Genomic DNA, 12772 nt, shown 5'->3' on the forward strand with positions numbered 1-12772 from the left:
GTTGCTTTGGGATTTTCCAACTTTCATAACCCAAAAGCTACCAGAATTTTTGGTGTCTTACTAATATTTCCTGTGTTGATCATTTTGGTTAAAATGTGGAGTGAAGGTTAGACTTGTCTAGTCCTTAAGCTTAGATATAAATGAGTTCTCTAGTCCTAAAATTTAGATATAGAAAAGATACAACGTAAGATGTTGTGTTTTCTTTCCTTTTTTTTTTTTTTTTTTTTTTTTTTGACATTTGGAATATAAATGCTGCAATCTAAAAGTGATCTGGGGCTCCTGGGTGGCTCAGTGGGTTAGGGAACTGACTCTTGATTTCTCATGGGTTGTGAGATCAGCCCTGCCTTGGGCCCCCTGCTGAGAGCACAGAGTCTGCTTGGGATTCTGTCCCTCTCTCTTTGTCCCTCCCCCCACTTGCAGGTATGCACTCTCACCCAAATAAATAAATAAATAAATAAATAAATAAGATCTAGTACAATGGGATAACTGTTGTAACAGTCACACTGACAGCCATCAAGTTGCTCTAAGCATAAGAATATTATGAATAGCAAGAACTTTCATCATTAACATTTATTTAACATTTACTCTGTGCCAGACGCTGTTAAGGGCTTTATGCACATTTTTCATGGAACAACCCTGTATGGCAGATACTATTCTTAAACCCTTTTTAAAGAAATGGAGGAGGAAACTGAAGCTTACAATGCTTGTGTGTCGGGCATAGGGTGGTACAGCTAATACACTGGTGTCTGAGCCAGAATTGAAACCAGCTCTGTCTTCTCTAGCTCCACCACCTTTGACACTCTTAACCACCACCTTTCACTGTCAGATGTTTAATTAAATGCTGCTTTGTGGTTTCAAAGACTGTCCCAGAAATGTAGATGACAGTGGTGAGTAGGGAACCATTTTGTTATAGCTAGTCTGTTTTAGGATAGGCTTACATTTCCTACTAACAAATGAGCTAAATGGAATTTTAAAAGGAAGCAGATTTGAAGAATATTCCTTTTTGTTTAGATGATTCAATATGTTCTTTTCACAGATGTTCTGCAAACACTTTGCAATATGGATATGTTTTGAGGGTAATGGATTTGAGTGGGTAGGAGTGGGTCAGTCACAATGGTAAATTATTTTATGACAAGTGCTATTTGGCCTGATATTTTAGGCTTGAGTACATACATGCTATCTTACTTAAAACTTAAAAATGTTTATTTGTTTTGAGAGACAGAGAGAGAGAGAGAGAGAGAGAGAGAGAAAACAGGGGAGGGACAGAGAGAGAGGAAGAGAGAGAATTCCAAGCAGGCTCCATGCTGTCAGTGCGGAGCCTGATGAGGGGCTTGAACCCACAAACCATGAGATCATGACCTGAGCTGAAATCAAGAGTCAGATGCCCAACCGACTGAACCACCCAGGCCACCCCATACACACTGTCAGTTTAAGAACTGAGTGTTTAATCCATAAAGACTCTTAAGTACTGAGAACAAACTGAAGGTTGATGGGGGGTGGGAGAGAGGGGAAAATGGTTGATGGGCATTGAAGAGGGCATCTGTTGGGATGAGCACTGGGTGTTGTATGGAAACCAATTTGACAATAAATTATATTTAATATACATATAAAAAAGAACTGAGTGTTTAATAGAGGGCTAGGGTTTTAGTGGATTAATTAATCTCTTACCCAGACTTGCCATTCATTAGTTTATGGTACTTTTCAGTTTCATTCACTGGTCGAATCTCAGCCCAGGAGTTGTTCCTAGTCAACATCCTGGCTCTCCACTTGAGTCCTGATTTGTTGAACTTGAAATTCCAGATTGCTCATCATTTCTTGAATTTGTGAAAGTTGACCGTAGTAGTTGGTTACTTTCAGTTTCTGTCAAACTGAATCCAAAGGATTGTTCCTGAAGGGATAGAAAATAAGAGTGAAAGATGATTTATTAAAAATTGCAGTGGAGAAAAACAGAACATAGTTTGTAATTTTAAAGAAACCGTTCTTGGCACTGTGTCTTCCTCTCCCTGTTCCTTTATTGTTTAACCTTAAACAGAGTCGCTTTTAGTTTTTACAATGAAGAGATGATTCCTTAGAGACATAAAATAGTTTGAGAAATCTGTGACCAGTCTTGTAACTGTCATATGTGGATAACAATTTGGACTCTGAGAACAACACGTTGCAACATTCTTCATAGAGCTGGTTGGGCCTGAAGCTTTAATTCCAGCGTGTGGAGAGTTTGATGTGGCTCAGCCGGCTTATTCCTGTTGGTACTTGTCAGCAGAAGCCAATGCGTGCCCATTCAGTTCTTTGCTCTGAAGCCTTAGAGTGGAATAAAAGTACGAATACTTTGTACCAGCTAGGTATTCCATGATTTTTTTGGTGGCGATAGACTTACCTTTTCATAAACCAGGCCTCAGCCTTTCTTGGCTTTGTTCTGTGAACACCTTTTACTGCCTCCTCACCTGGCCCTGTAGGGCAGTCAGGTCCACTCCTGGGACATACACTTCAACACGAGGTACCTTAACACGTCTCCCTTCATTTACTGATCCAAAATCAAATAATTTGAAATGTCACAGGTTACTTGGTTTTTGCATCGGGGATATGATCATGCAAATAGATTAAAAAGATAAAACTGGAAATGTAGATTTTAGAAATCATTGTTAAGGTTTAAAAAAATTTCCATGAGATTACAAAGTTACCAGTGTTACCAGATTTAGTAAATAAAAATACAGAATGCCCAAGTAAATGTAAATTTCAGATAAACAATGAATACTTTTTTAGAGTAAGTATGTCCCATTGCAGTATTTGGGATGTATTTATAATAAAATATTATTCACTGTTTATTTGATGGAGATTTAATTAATTTAATGGAGTGTCCATTTATTTTGTTTGGCAACCCGATTACACAAATATTCAGGACCAATGTAAGATAATATTTTTCTAAGATAATAATATTTTTATATTTTACAAAGTATCTTAATATAAGTGATTCATTTGATCTTTACTGTCACCCTGAGAGGAAAGTTTTGCTGGGAGGTGGAGAGAGGGGAGTTGTTATTTTATTTAAAAAAATTTTTTTTAATGTTTATTTATTATTGAGAGACAGAGAGAGACAGAGCATGAGCATGGGAGGGGCAGAGAGAGGGGGAGACACAGAATCTGAAGCAGGCTCCAGACTCTGAGCTGTTTGCACAGAGCCCGATGCGGGGCTCAAACTCTCAAACCGTGAGATCATGACCAGAGCCGAGATCATGATGCTTAACCAACTGAGCCACCTAGGCGCCCCTGTTGTTATTTTTTAACTAGCAAAAAATTGAGACTCAGAGAGTAACAACTCATCAAAGTCATGATGAATAAACAAAGCACAAACCTGAATCCAAGACTTTTAACTCTTAGGCCAGTGGTCTTCCTTAAAATTTTGAGACATTTACAGAATATTGAAAAAACACTGAGAATTAAGATCAGAAAGTTACAAATAATAATGTAAGAAATTCCATATTCCTACCACCTAGCATTGCTGACTCTTATTTTTCTTATTTGCTTCCAGTTGAGTGTGCTTTCTAGCACAATGCTTTATGATGCTGATCTTAGAAAGCATCATATTTAGTGAGGACCCCTCTCGTGACCCAGGCCCCTGTTGGCCTTCCTGAAATCAGAGGGCTAGGCAGAGGGAACAAGGTGTGAAGAATCTTATAGACACCTTGACTTTACAGTCTGTGTTATTTTACCTGTGTTTTATGAAATGGAATCTTCTAATGACACCCACCACTACCATATCTTCAAGTGCTGACATATTGAAGCTTTTGATTAACATTTCATGCAATTCCTAATTCTTCATGAGTCTCTCTCTGACCCCCCACCCTTGCCTCCTCCATGATTCTTTTGGAGGTGAGTCAGCTCCTCCATCAGGTTTCCATTTTCAACGCTAGATCAGTCTTGTTTGGGGACAACCCATCCAAAACTTCTCAGGCTGATGCTATCCACCTCGACTCTCTGGTAATGGGAAACTCCATTGTGGTATGTGGACAAAGCACAATTAGAAGAACAAATACAACTTAGTAATGGAATTCTCCTCATCTAGTGGTACTAGAACATTCCACATAGTGGAGGGTAAAGAGCACAACTCTGGAGTAAAGACCAGGGTTCCCATTGCACGTTCACCACTTTTAGCTGTCACCTTGGGCAAATATTTTCTCTACACCTTAGTTTCCTCATTGTTAAAATAGGAATAGTGTGAGGATTAAGTGAACTGATGTGTGCAAAAGTGCTTAGCACAGGGCCTACCGCATCCTTGGTGTTCAGGAAATGGTAGGTCCGGTGTTCCTGAAGTCTTAAAAGATTGAAAATCTACCTTCTGCTCTTTGACCAAGAAGGGAACCAAATTCTCACTTTCAAATGCAGTACTGGAGACCTTCTGCACTTTTGTAAAAATGAGTCTCTGACCCATGATTTGAGAGTCCTATGCCATCTGTTAGATTTCCAAGAGCTGGGAGTTTTCAGATAGGTAGCCTATTACTGTTATTTATTGTAATCTAAGTGTTTTAAAAGAGGTCATTATATTGGGCTATGTAATAATATGAAAGAATTATATTGTAAATTTTGTGGTAATTGCTTGTTAAATGTAATTAATGTGAATGGGCAAAAATATTTTCTTAACAATCAGTCCTTTATGTGTTTTTTGGCTTAACTTGAGCTTGATGTCATCCATGGTAAGCCTGGAACTGTTGATCTGAAGCAGAGTGTTGACTTTTTCCAAAATAATATTGGGTTGACCTTTGAGAGAGGAAGAGGAACCATATCATTCAACAAAATATATAGAGTGTTAGGTCAAGATTATATGCATCATAGGTTTCAATAATTATAAGTGTATGCCATCATAACTATATTTGTCTAAAGTATATAAACAGTAAGTTCAAACCTTTCTAGAATTGTTATAGAACTTTTCAGCTAAATATATTTTCTTTTACAACTTCTGAAATAAAAATAAGTCAAATGCTCTTTCAAATGAGTGTCATCAGGAAATTTTATATTAATTTTTATGCACATTAGATATTTTTATGTTTATTTATTTAATTTTTTAAATGTTTATTTTTGAGACAGAGATAGACAGAGTACAAGTAGGGGAGGGGCAGATAGAGAGGGAGACTGAATCTGAGCTGTCAGCACAGAGCCTGATGTTGGGCTCGAACTGGTGAACCGTGGGATCGTGACCTGAGCTGAAGGCTGACGCTTAACTGACTGAGCCACCCAGGTGCCCCCAGATATTTTTATGTTTAAATTAAATGCATTAATTTATGTGATATAATGTATGTTATCCAGGAAAGAAAAGTTATTTATACGTAAGACAACTTATCTGAGTTTTAAGGTCCTCAATGGTGGTGTAGTATTTGCTATAGTCTTGAGGTTGACCATCAATGTTCTTTTTTCCAAAATTCTCATACTATGTTTTTATTTTTAATTCAAGGTCAGCATTGGTGTTTTCCAGGTGATGCACCTTGTCAAGGTAGGAGATCATGCCCGTGGTTTAAATTCCACACGTTTTCCCTTGTGTTACTTGAAAGAAGGCCACCATCATCAGAGCTACCAGCATTTTACATGGCTCCCATTGGGTCCGGCACTCATGCTACTCTACCCTGTTCCAGCACCCAGCCTCCCAACCCCAACACCAGAAAGTACACCAGAAGGCCCCCTAACTCTGTGAGCCCCCTACAATGCCATAGCTTCCCCTGAGGCCTTAACAGACCCATAGTCACTGTGGCTATGCTGTCAGAGCCCAGAGGAATAAGCCATTGTGTGCAAATGTAACAGAAGTCTGAGGTCAAAGTATAGCCTCAGTCAGTGCATTGTGGAGACCATCGTAGAGGTTTATGTTATGTAACACTATCACATTACATCATCTTTTATGAGCAGTTTTTAAAAAATATATAGTTTTTTGGGCGGTCAGCTTAATCTCTCTACCCCTTAGTTAAAGGTTTTTTTTAATGTTTATTTACTTATTTTTGAGAGACAGAGACAGGGTGTGAGTGGGGGAGGGGCAGAGAGAGAGGGAGACGCAGAATCTGAAGCAGGCTCCAGGCTCTGAGCTGTCAGCACAGAGCCCGACACAGGGCTCGAACTCCTGAACCGTGAGATCATGACCTGAGCCGAAGTTGGACGCTTGCTAACCAACAGCCACCCAGGCGCCCCTCTACTCCTTAATTTAGAGATTGATGGGCCATATAGGTGCAAGTGGTGCCTCCCAGGGAGTTGGCTACATATGACAGGAAACTATGTGAGGGTGGGAAAAACAGATCATTTCATGACCCTGCGTTTTGAACCATGATGAATGGTCATTTTTTATTGAAACTCTGCAGGCATGCATCTCGCAGAAAAATCTTTGTTTCCCTCTGACCCTATATTTTCTATCATTCCCATGCTCTTGAGCCTAGCTCAGGTGTCTCTCTTTTTGGTGTAGCTTTGCAATCCAACTACCAGTCTCTTTCCAGGGAGTCTGTGTGGAGTAGTGTATATGCTTTGGAGTCAGACAGATGGGTGTTAGAGTCCTGGTTCACTGTTTTCCAGCCTGGATAAAAGTTACTTATCTTCTTTGAGTCTCAGTTTCCTCATCTGTACACCTTCCAGAAGATGTTGGGAAAGCAAATGAGAAACAAGTATTAGTGCCTGGTACACAGTAGTCACTCAATAAATGCTCGTTCTCTCCCTTACCCTCTTCTTCCCCCTGCTCCCTCACTTTAGTCCAGAGTGGTCTTTAAAACTCATAACCGTACTTCTGTCACACATTCACTTAAGCCATACTTACTGAATGCTCAAGTATGTGCCAGGGATGCTCATGGGACAGTTATGGGCCTTAGGTTTTTGACAGATACCATGCATGCCTCTGGATCTGAGTTCCTCCTAAGTCCAGCTTCTGAGCATGCATTGATTTTGGATATCCACACACATCTCGGACTGCTCATGGGTGCCTTTGCACCCAACTGTGGGGTTGTTGGTGTTCGTCATTGGTGTCTATACTCTCTTCCTTCTTCACCCTTCTCTGGGTTGAAATCTCTCTGCCCTTCATCGGAAGCCATGGGCTTTCTCATCTTTTAACTCCCTTTTCCAAGGAAGAGATACGATAGTGTTCATTTACAAAAAGAGAAATAGAGCGCCCTATTTACCGTGCTGTTCCAGGTGCTCTAGCATATGCATTCTGAACTTGTTCTTCAATTGTGAAGGGAGAGATTGTTTCCCGTGATAGGAATTGCAGTTCTTGGTAAGGAGAAGAGAGGTTATTTTGGGCAGAAATCTGTTGAAAGCAGTTTCACACTTAAAAGGGCAGCCTTGAAGCAAACATGTGATTTAATCTGTCAGAATGTATGTGTGTGGAGTGGGGGGGGAGGGGTAGCCTGAAGAGAAGGCACAAACTTTCTTAGTTCTTACTCTATGCACAGAACTCTCCCTGCTTCCATGCCCATTTCTCAGAGTTCTGCTCCCATAGTCTGCTCTGAATTTCTGGAAGTCCCCTCTCCTTCAGACTTTCTTGCTGGCACTTCTTTTCGTATCTTCTTGTCCGTCCTCAGCATCCCAAATGTCTGCACGTGGCAGCCCTGTGCCACCCCCACTCCCTTGTGCCATGATCTCCACCTCATTGCACTCCATCCCCAGAGTGCATGGGGATTGTTCGGCCTTCTCTGTGTCAGCGTCTCAGACCCCGAGGGCCCATGATTTTGTTACACTTACGTGCACTAAATGGAGGGGGTGGAAATGCACAGAAAGACAGAAGAATCTCAGCCTTCATCAGGGTGTCCAGAGTGGAACTGATTATTGGGAAGTTAGATTGAAGACAATTGCCTTTTTTTTTTTTTTTTTTTTTTTTTAAGGATAATTGTCTCTTTAATGTTAGTATATATATTTCCGTAGCGGAGAGGGAGAGTTAACACTTGAACATATCAGGAAAACTGTCAACTGAAACACTACTGTAGCTACTTGAGAACTAATAAAATGGGAAAAGTGAACCTAGAAATTGTCTGTGTATATGTGGTAGTGATAATCGAATTTAGCAAACATGTACCGAGTGCCGACCCTACAAAGCCATTTGCCCCTCCAGATCCACTTGCCATCTTTCTCCTCCTGCTCTCCTGCTCCAGAAGGATTGCTGCCCCCTGGCTTTCATTAGTTGGCATAGTGGGGACCCAATCAGTAAATGGGGGGAAGAGAGGGAGGAGAATGAGTTTGAGGTATTTATTTCCCTGGCCTCTACTGGTTGGGTGTGGCCTTTCATAAAAAGCCACAACTCCTTTCAAGGGGACCCTCTTTATAGGACTTTCTCTTTCTGAGTCACTTTCCTTTGTCTCTTTGGGTATGGGAGTAACCATAGCTACTGGTTTCTGTACGCTGTGTCCACACTTCTGCAAGTAGTCCTTGTATTAGCTTCTCCTCAGTTTTTCCCAATTTGCGTGTTCCAGCTCTTTCCTGCTCAGATTCTACTGATTGGTAAGGCTTATATAAAGTCCTTACCCTCCAGGAGATTAATGGGAAAGTGAATAATTGCAATACCATGAAATACATGCTTATCAAGGTATAGGCTCTTTGAAGGTAGAGACCATACATTATTCATGTTTCTTTCTTGACACTTAGCATAATGCTAGGTGGAGAGCAGAGCTTACTGGTATGGAGTGGGAGATGTATGCACACAGTGTGGGGAGTGGGGGATGGAGTTAGCATCTGTGCAGGAGGATCCAGGTGGGGCTCACAGTGTAGGCAGGCATGGCGATCAGAAACAGACTGGTCACATTAAGCGGGGGAATTCAATGCAAGAGTGTCAAGGGCTTCTAGAATCAAAGTAAACCGGGGTGCCTGGGTGGCTCAGTCAGTTAAGCCTCTGACTCTTGATTTCAGCTCAGGTTCTAATCTCACAGTTTGTGAGTTCAAGCCCTGCGTTAGGCTCTCTGCTGACGTGGAGCAGAGCCTGCTTGGGATTCTCTCTCTGCCCCTCCCCTGCTCACTGTTTCTCTCTCTCTCTCTCTCTCTCTCTCTCTTTCTCTCTTTCTCTCACAAGACAAATAAAAAAAAAATTACTGTAGAATCGAAGGAAAGCAGGGAACAGAGCTTGGAAGATAGGAACCGGGGTGCTTTGGAGGGCTAGTTTACGGAGGCCCCCACAAAAGTCACATTCAGTATGAGTGGGGCATCCTCACAGACAGCTCTTGGCTTTTAGTTTCTTTAAGGTCTGTTGATCCAGGTTTCACAGGACTGAAAACATTCCTGGATACACATTACGTTTGTTCTGTGGAAGCACTCTGGCTTCTTTCTTCCAGTCTTCCTCTTAGAAACCCTGCTTGATGCCCCAAGCAAGGTAGGAAGAAAGAGAAGTTCTCGGATAATAGAAGATGTTTTGGGACTGCAGAAACCGGCTCACCCCTGTCTTCCTCGCCTCCTCGCTAGATGAAAGGCAGGATAATGGGGACAGTAGGTGGGAACAATACTTCGGTGAGTTACAAGGGTTAGCAGGAGTGAAGTAACAATGGAAGGTGAGTTCTTCTCCTGAAAAGCCAAGCCTGCCTCAGAGGTGGGGCTGCTTTTGCTGAATGTGAGAGAGGGTGTTTCCCCCATCTCTGGGGAGGACCAGAAGAACAAGTCCCTACCAAAGTTCCCATCACTGAATTTGGATCTTGGTTTTGCTGCCCACTTCCTCCCGGCAGCCGTCCCCCTCCAGCTGCTGTGTGTCCGCGCTCCCTAGCATGGTAGAGCCACACCCCAGCTTCCTTCGCCCTCCCTTGACGTGCTCCGTTCCCCTGTTTTGGCCTCCTTTGCTTCGAGGCTTTCAACCCTGCTGTGGGAATAGGTACCAGTCGGATAACCATCTGGTTAGTCTCATTCATCTAAGGTGTGACTTACTGACAAAGGTGGGTAGGAGTGGAGAGGCGTTCACCAAAACTATTTACATTAAAAAAATGTACCTTTTACCTAAGTGGAATTTCAGGCTTTGTAGTGACAAAAATTCTGCAGAAAGGACTTTTTTGTATTCTTTCAGTTAGTACAACTGACCGTTAGACCAGCTGAAGCAGAAAAGAAGGTAAAGAGGTTTTGTTTTGGTTTGTTTTGTTTTTTGCCTCTAGGCCTTTCCCTTCACCTTCTGTGGGGAAGGGTCAGGCACTTTGGCTCTGACTTCCCCATTTTTGTGCAAGTTATTCACTGAATATATACTATATACCAGAAGTATGGGGTTCTGAAATGCAAAGGTAAGTAAGATGTGGTCCTTGCTCTCAAAGAAACCATATCTTGGGAGGCAGAGGGCAGGGGATAAGACACAAATAATTACAAAATAGGATGATTTTAATAATACAGATTTATGTACAGCATATGAAGCACCAAGAAAGAGAAGCCAGTCCCCTGAGGATAGAGGGAGATGCCACTTGTAAAAAAATGAGTGGGGGGAGAATTTCAAGGTGGAGGGACGAGTGGGTACACAGGAGGTGTAAATATGCATGACCTATTTGAAGAACTGAAACGTTTGGTTTGGCTGGGGCATAAAGTTTGTATGAGTGATTTCCAAGAGATAAGATTGGAAATCAGTTGGGGAAGGGCCTTTAATACCATGCTAAGGAATTTGGACTTGGTCCCATAGTCAGGGGGTGGACCAACAAAGGTTGCTATGCAGGGGACGAACATGATCCTAATTTTAAGAATGATAACATTGTTGCCCGTGTACTAGATGGATCACAGGGAAACCGGAGGCAGGGAGAGGAGATAGGAGGATTTGCAAGAGTCTGGGGGGAGGGGAAGAGACATTGAGAGCTTCAAGAAAGTAGCAGTGGGGTGGAAAGAATGGGAAGATAGAAGATAGAAATGGTTGCATTTGATTATTGCTAGTTTTGGGGTGAGGAAGGAGAAGGAGGGAGTGTCAAATGGCAGAAGGTTTCCAGTTTTGGACTTTGAGACGTGCCATTAGCTGATGTGGGAATGCAAAGGAGGAGCAGGTCTTGTGGGAAAGATAATGAGCTCAGGATGGGGAAGATTAGGGGTGAAGCGCCTGTCATCATCCAGGTACAGATGCTTCAAGGGCAGTTGCAGTGTGGGTCTGGGATTCAGAAACTGTGGCTAGGTTTGGAAGTTATTGGCAAAAGAGCAGTCATGAAACTGGATGAGATTTCATAGAATCCGTAGAGATGAGGACCAAGGATAAAGCTTTGAGAAACTGTAATATTTTTTTTAAATTTTTTTTTTCAACGTTTTTTATTTATTTTTGGGACGAGAGAGACAGAGCATGAACGGGGGAGGGGCAGAGAGAGAGGGAGACACAGAATCGGAAACAGGCTCCAGGCTCTGAGCCATCAGCCCAGAGCCTGACGCGGGGCTCGAACTCACGGACCGCGAGATCGTGACCTGGCTGAAGTCGGATGCTTAACCGACTGCGCCACCCAGGCGCCCCGAGAAACTGTAATATTTAAGGAGAAACAGAAGAGGTTGAAAGGTAACACTCAAAAAGGAGAGAACTAGAACACAGAAGTTTCAAGAAAGCCAAGGGAGAGGAGAATTTCAAGAAGGTGGAGTGGTCAACAACATAGAGGATTTCAGTAGTTCAGAGATGTCAAGTAGGATTAGGACTGCAAAGTCACTTTTCAATTTGGCTGTTTGGGATTCTGAAAAGACCATATAAGTACTGGGAAGTGAGTTCTCTCAAAGTTCCTAACTAAAATACATACATATTCTCAGTCTTTATAGTTTGTTTGTTTGTTTGTTTATTTTTGAGACAGAGATAGAGCATGAACAGGGGAGGGTCAGAGAGGGGGAGACACAGAATCCGAAACAGGCTCCAGGCTCTGAGCTATCAGCACAGAGCCCGACGCGGGGCTCGAACTCACGGACCGCGGGATCATGACCTGAGCCGAAGTCAGCCGCTTAACCGACTGAGCCACCCAGGCGCCCCTATAGTTTGTTGATTATATAACATGACCGTGTGCTGAAATTAAAGGAAAATGTTAATTTCCTTTAAAACAGAAATTAATAGAAGAATTGAGGAGAGTGCACAAAGCCAGGTAGCATCCATATTGGGGTGATAGTTGAAGCCATGAGAACAACTGAGTTTTTTAAGGGAGAGAAGAGCAGAAGGTTAAGGCTGAATGGTGAGGAAACCCTAGGAAATCACAGCATGGATTGAAGCACAAATGATTCACCTGGTGGAGTTTCTAGAACCTCCCAAAGGTTTTTCCATGTCTTGAGTTTGAAAATCTCCAGGGAAAATGAGGGCTAGAACAATGTCCATGATATTGCCACAAGATCCTTAGAGATCTGAAAGCAAGGATTTCCTGGACAATTCAGGGCCCAGAGCCAGACTGCCCATCATTAGGGAAGAAAAGGTAGAGATGGAACAAAGCCATCTGTGTCTTGTATTGCTGCAGCATCCCGAGTGGGCATAGAAGACAAAAGAATGGTGAGGGAGGAAGCGAGGGTGGACTGAAGATTATTGGGTGTGGAATGCACTTGAAAACAGGAGCAAGTAGAATTTTGTAGCTCTTTAGGGCTTCTTGGAAAGCAAGAAAAGGAGAACGCTCAGGGAACCAAGAAGTGAAGTAGCACTTAGGTATCTGGAAGGAATGAGTAGTCAGAAATGATAGTGATCCAGGGCACCTGGGTGGCTCAGTTGGTTAAGCGTCTGATTTGACTCTTGATTTCAGCTCAGGTCATGATCTCATGGTTCATGAGGGCAAGCCTCGTGTCAGGCTCTTTGATATCAGTGCGGAGCCTGCTTGGGATCCTCTCTCTGTCCCTCTCTCTCTCTGCCCCTCCCTGTGTGCTCTCTCTCACGTGTGCT

General features: G+C 42.5%; 1 long non-coding RNA gene across 4 annotated transcripts in view; it reads left to right on the plus strand.

The window, feature by feature from the left end:
* Window positions 1-12772, plus strand: part of LOC122205813 — a 149889-nt gene that overhangs the window by 12779 nt on the left and 124338 nt on the right. For all 4 annotated transcript variants that reach the window (XR_006196275.1, XR_006196274.1, XR_006196276.1 and 1 more), the window contains exon 3: window positions 5444-5482. This is a non-coding gene — a long non-coding RNA (uncharacterized LOC122205813). The remainder of the gene's footprint in view (window positions 1-5443; window positions 5483-12772) is intronic.

The sequence above is a fragment of the Panthera leo genome, chromosome E1 (assembly GCF_018350215.1).
Source record: "Panthera leo isolate Ple1 chromosome E1, P.leo_Ple1_pat1.1, whole genome shotgun sequence".
In the NCBI taxonomy this organism is placed as follows: domain Eukaryota; kingdom Metazoa; phylum Chordata; class Mammalia; order Carnivora; family Felidae; genus Panthera; species Panthera leo.